Source organism: Symphalangus syndactylus, chromosome 1 (assembly GCF_028878055.3).
Source record: "Symphalangus syndactylus isolate Jambi chromosome 1, NHGRI_mSymSyn1-v2.1_pri, whole genome shotgun sequence".
Lineage (NCBI taxonomy): Eukaryota > Metazoa > Chordata > Mammalia > Primates > Hylobatidae > Symphalangus > Symphalangus syndactylus.
Window position 1 is genome coordinate 93,606,259 of NC_072423.2, and position 6,002 is coordinate 93,612,260.

A 6,002-nucleotide genomic window follows, 5' to 3' on the forward strand; every position below is an offset into this window, starting at 1 on the left:
TTTAGGGGTTTGCCTCTCCTCTCCTACTGGGACCTTGCTGAGATGGGGGCAGGATCAGGTTGAGGGAGGAGGTGTTCCATGAATGTTTGTAGCAAACGGGGTGTTTCTCCCCACAAAGGGTTTCTCGTGATTATTTATTTATTTATTTATTTTAAAGAGACAGGGTTACACTATGTTGCCATGTTGGCCAAGCTGGTCTGACCTCAGGTGATCCGCCCACCTCGGCCTCCCAAAGTGCTGGGATTACAGGCATGAGCTACCATGCCCAGCCTTCTTTTGAGACAGGGTCTTGCTCTGTCACACAGGCTGGAGTGCAGTGGTGCAATCTCAGCTCGCTGCACCCTCAACATACTGGGCTCAAGTGATCCTCCCACCTCAGCCTCCCAAGTAGCTGGGACTGCAAGCCTGCACCACCATGCCTGGTTAATTTTTAATTTTTTTTTTAGAGCTGGGGTCTCTCTACGTTGTCCGGGGCTGGTCTCAGACTCGCCCTGCCTCCCATGTGATCTACCCAGAGGCCCGCCCTGTAGCTACCCAGGGCCCATGGGCTGAGAAATGTTTGGGGAAACAGAGTCTGGGTGTGTTACCTAAATCAGCCAGGCTGGGATGGGGAGCCAGGATTCAAACCAAACTCTGGGGATCCCCTTCATTGCCTCCTGTCTCCTGGAAGGGAGAGGGAGCAGGAGTTCAGATCCCTCTCACCTGAGGGATTCTGAGCTCTCCTTATGGGGGCGGGCAGGGGTGGAGCCCGCAGGAGGTAGGAAGGGGCCTGCTCACTGAGGCCACATGGGGGCGCCAGAGACCAGAGGAGGGACAGGCGCTCCAGACAGCATTAGGGAATGGGAGATAGGGAAAGGCTCCTGGGTGGGAAGATGGGCCTCTCCTCCGCTGCCCCTTGTAGACACCCCTGGTGAGGCCTCTGGGCCCTGCCTCACTCCTTGTGTGACCTCAGGCAAGTCCCTTAACCTCTCTGGTAAGTTCTCAGAAAGGTCCATCCGCAGCCATCTGTCCATCCCCACACAGTATAGCTGAGTGGACACTGAGTTCCAGGGCTGAGGCCAGGGCTGCACAGGGCAGGGCTGGGACTGGCATTCGGCATCTCCTGCCTCTCACACGTGATTCTTTCTGGTCCTTTATTAGTTTTTGTCACATCTGTCTTGCAAGCCTCAATTTCCTTGTCTGTAAGAGGGGGTTGGGTCTGGGCATGGTGGCTCATGCCTGTAATCCCGGCATTTTGGGAGGCTGAGGTGTGAGGATCACTGGAGCCCAGGAGTTCAAGATCAGCCTGGGCGACATAGTGAGACCTCATCTCTATAAACAAACTTAAAAATTAGCTGAATGTGGTGGTGCGAGCCTGTAGTTCCAGCTACTCGGGAGGCCAAGGTGGGTGGATCACTTGAGCCCAGGAATTCAAGACCAGCCTGGTCAACATGGCAAAACCCTGTCTCTACTAAAAATACAAAAATTAGCCTGGAATGGTGACACACACCTGCAGTCCCAGCTGCTCAGGAGGCTGAGAAAGGAGAATCACTTGAACCTGGGAGGTGGAGGTTACAGTGAGCCGAGATTGTGCCACTGCACTCTAGCCTAGGTGACAGAGTGAGACCATGTCTCCAAAATAAAAAAATAAATAAAAATAAAGGGGGGAGGTTGGGCCCCCTGCTCATTCCTTTGCAGCTCCAATGGAAGGAAGTCCGTAAAGGCTCAGTCTCTTTCTGAGCTTATTCCAGCCTTATCAAGCGGCCAGGCCTCCAGCCCTGACGGCCCAAAGCAGCTCCAGGGCATAGCACCATGTTGTCTCAGCAGATCTATTTTCCGATCCTGTGGGGCCAGACCACTAGGGCCACAGCAGCCTTGACCCGCTTCCCACAGAGCCCTGAGCATGGCACAGCCCAAGGCCCAGCTCACAGGGTGCTCTGGGGATGGGTGAGTCTTGAGAGGAGGAGACACCCCCGAGAGCCTCAGTCGCACCCTGTCCAGGCAGTCGGGCCACTCTCTTTCCTTTCCTTCTCCCCAGGGGACCTTCATTCAAATGCCTCCTCCACAGTTGACTACTCCCCAGGTGCAGGAGGGCCCAGCTACTCCCCGCAGCCTCTCACTCATCCCGCAAGCCCCTTGGTACTAAGGGATATCGCTAGCTTTCTCACCCAGCTCTGCGGGGAGCAGTCACGCTGATAACAGCTTGCAAGTGTAAGGGGCCTCTTGGTAACTTAGAGTGACTTTAGATCTATTATCTTCACAAGGGCCACGCTAGGAGAGTTATTACCTTCCTTTAGAGACTAATGCATGGAAGCTGGGGAGGGAGGTGGTGCCAGCCTTGAGCTCCTTCCTTGAGTCCAGACTCGCCCTGCAGAGGGCAGGTGTGTGGGGGCAGGGAGAGGACCTGAGACCCCAGGATGAGGAAGCGGCAGGGAACCCTGTGTCTGCCCCCAAGGGCATAGCCCTCTGTGGCTGGGAGCCCAGACACAAGGCAGGTTGCCGGGGTCTGCAACATCCTGGCCACATTGGAGGGCTGCTGAGCCCAGGGTTGGGGCGCCCCCTTCCTCGAGGTCCTGAGAATCAGCCTCCAGGGGAAGGCCTAGGATGAGAATCTCCAGCCCTGGCCTCGGAAAGCAGCTCCCACCAGATGGTTCTTCAGGGCCAGAAGGAACGGCGGCCACCCCCTGCCCTTAGCCACTCGGGAAATGTGCACGTGGCATAGTGGCCCACTCCTACCCAGGAGGTCAGGACATGAGAGGCTGGCCTTGGGTCATGCAGCCCTGCCCACTGCTGACCAGGCGTGGGGCCGTGGGTAAATCTCTTCCTCTCTCTCTGGACGCTGTCTTTTTGTGTATAATGGAGAACTGCACCTGTTCAGGTGTGAGGGACAAATGAGCTTCCCAGTCTGGCCACCAATGGCCGTCCCAACCTTTCTCTGAAGGAGCGAGGGTGGCAATGTGATTGGAGCTGGGGAGCTCCCTAAGCCCGCCCTTGAGCCTCAGATGCCTGGCTCTTATTTGAAGGTGCGTCTGTTGGGATGGCTTTGGGAAGGAGCTGATGCAAATGCTGGGGGTGCGGACCCCCCAGTCCCCCAGCTAGTCCTAGCAGCCCCCTCCCCATCTGCCTGGCACCAGGAGCGTGTCCTGTGAAAAGTCCAAAGCTCCAAATGGGTAGACATATGGTGGTTTCATCATCCCGGTTTTTCTTCCAAAAACCTTCCTTGCACTGTTCCAACAAGCCACAGGGGCTCCCACGCTCTGCAGCAGCTGCAGCCCCATGTGTTTTTACAATTATCAGTCCCTCTGGGTGCACAGGAAGCCAGGCCCGAGCCCCCTTGGCCACCACCTCTCTGGCCTACAGGCGCCACTGAGTCTGGGAGCTGCTTTGGGGAAGGGTGGGGCCCGCCTGTTTTGTTCTGGGTGTTGGGTAAGGTGCCCTGCTCCCTGCACCCCACCCGACTAACCTCCTTGGGGTGCTTGGCAAAGGCCGCTCAAGGTGGGTGTCCTCGGGCTCTGCCTCTGTGGGCCACATCTGTTCCTGAATTAAGGCTTGAGGAAACAGCCTCAGTGGGGGAAGAGATCTGGCTAGAGTGGCAGAGCTGGGATTTGAACTCAGGGCGGTCTCCCCAAGGCTGCCCTCCACGTGCTGCCAGACATGGTGCACTTTTAACACAGGAGTGGTGGCCGGGTGTCCTCACCTCCCAACTCTCACCACCTTGCTGGCCGTGGCTGGGCAAGTCCTATAACTAGCCCATTTGATTTATTTTATTTTATGTATTTATTTTTGAGACAGAGTCTTGCTCTGTCGCCCAGGCTGCAGTACAATGGTGTGATCTTGGCTCACTGCAACCTCTGCCTCCTGGGTTCAAGCGATTCTTGTGCCCTGGCCTCCCAAGTAGCTGGGATTATAGGCGAGAGCCACCGCATCTGGCTAATTTTTGTATTTTTAGTAGAGACAGGGTTTCACCATATTGGCCAGGCTGGTTTCGAACTCCTGACTTTATGTGATCCACTCTCCTCGGCCTCTCAAATTGCTGGGATTACAGAGGTGAGCCACCGTGCCTGGCCATTATTTATTTTTTACTAGGCTATTCTTCTAGAACACCCATTTGAAATAAGAACAGGGCACTGATTGGATTTGCAGTTAACTTGTTTTCTAAGGAGAAGAAATGTTTATTAAAAAAAAGTTTTTAAATAGAGACAGTGTCTCACTGTGTTGCCCAGGCTGGAGTACGGTGATGCCATCATAGCTCACTGCAGCCTCAAACTCCCAGGCTCAAGTGATCCTTCCACCTTAGTCTCTAGAGTAGCTAGGACTACCCACAGGCACCCATCACCACTCTCGGCTAATTTTTGTTTTGGTAGAGATGGGGGTCTCACTATGTTGCCCAGGCTGGTCTTGAACTCCCGGCCTCACATGACCCCACCCCCACCCCCAACCTTGGTCTCCCAAAGTGCTAGGATTACAGGTGTGAGCCAAACCCAGCCAGAAATGTTTATTCTGAATGAGATCGTACAAGGAACTGCAACATAGAAAACAGCTGTGCATGGCTAGAGGCAGTGGGCAGGCCCTTTACCTCTTGGGTCCTGGGCTGTGAGGTGCTGGGTGGGTGGGACCCAGGACAGATTGTCCTGAAGGCCTCAGTCCAGGGGCTCTGGGAGCTGGGTGGCAATGCCCCTCCTTTGCCCCAGGCCAGCCTCTGAAGAGGGGGCTTCTCCCCCAGGGTCCTGGCCAGCTATGGAGCTGGGGAGGCGGCGAGGGCCGGGACTAGCCCTCTAGGTGGGCGGCCACATCTCTGACCACATCCTCCGGCCCTCCCTGAACCCCCATCACAGCCCAAAGATGACCCCCAACCTGTAGAACCGAAACCAGGGCTATGAACTCTGGGACAGACACCTGCCCTCAACCCCTTTCAAGCCTCAGATCAGCAGGCGCTTCCTGGGGCAGCCCCAGGGGGTTCACAGCCCCTCTGTCGCCACACAGCTCTGCAGGTGGAGTGCTCAGGGAAGGAGAGCGGGCGGCCAGGCAGCATTTCCCTTCCTCCCACTTCAGGGGCACTAAGTTCTGTGCCTTCTCTAATGTGCTCACAGCTTGAACAAAAATGCTCCACCTCTCTTGGGTGACCCCTGCCCCAAGCTTTCAGGACCCCAGGCTGGAGTGACAGCATTTAACCTTTAATGTGGGTCTCTCAGCCCTGAGTACCGCTGCAGTCTAAAGGTGGGGTTGTGGGGGATCTACCGTTTTTTCCTTTTAGTGTGTGCTTTGGATTAGTAACGTGATGGAAAGCACGCTGGAGTTGGATGGCCTGGTTTGCATCTGCTTCTACCACCTTTGTTATTTCGGCAGTCCTCAGTCTCGGACTCTCCTTCTGTGAAATAGGGGAACGTGAACTTCCTCAGATCGTGAGGACGCAGCTCCACCTGGCACAGGGTGAACGCCCACAGGTGGCGGCTGAGTGGTGCAGGGAGGGCCGGCCAGCCCTGCAGCAATTGAAGCATCCACTGGCACCTCGAGTACTGGTCATAGGACCAGAAGCCACCACACCGGCTAGGCTCGGAGCACACAACTGGGTCCCTGAGACCCTCAGGAACTTCTGTCCTGCCTTCTGCCAGAGGGGCTGGAGCAGCCTCTACCCGTGACACCTCAAGTCTGCACCCTTTTATGAAGGGTCACTAATGGGTCACCCTTCCCTCTGCTGGTATAAACAGTCCCCCATCTGTGACATCACCTGGGCCTGACTGGCCCCATCCTTGGTTGCAAGTCTGTCGTGGGCTATCAGCTTTGTCTTCAGAGGCCCGGCTTCCCTGTATTTAAACCGCCCTTGGGGCTAGCAAGGAGCCAGTCTGGCTCCAGAGCCCAGAAACCCTTGTTTACTTGACGCCACCCAGTGCCGAGGGCCCTGCAGGTGCCCACTCATCTGTCTGTGGCTGAGGGGTGCCAGCCTAGGCCTCAGCTATCGACATCCTCCCAACTGTTTTCCCCCTCCCCACCCCAAGTGAACTCCTGCTCAGCTCCCACCTTGC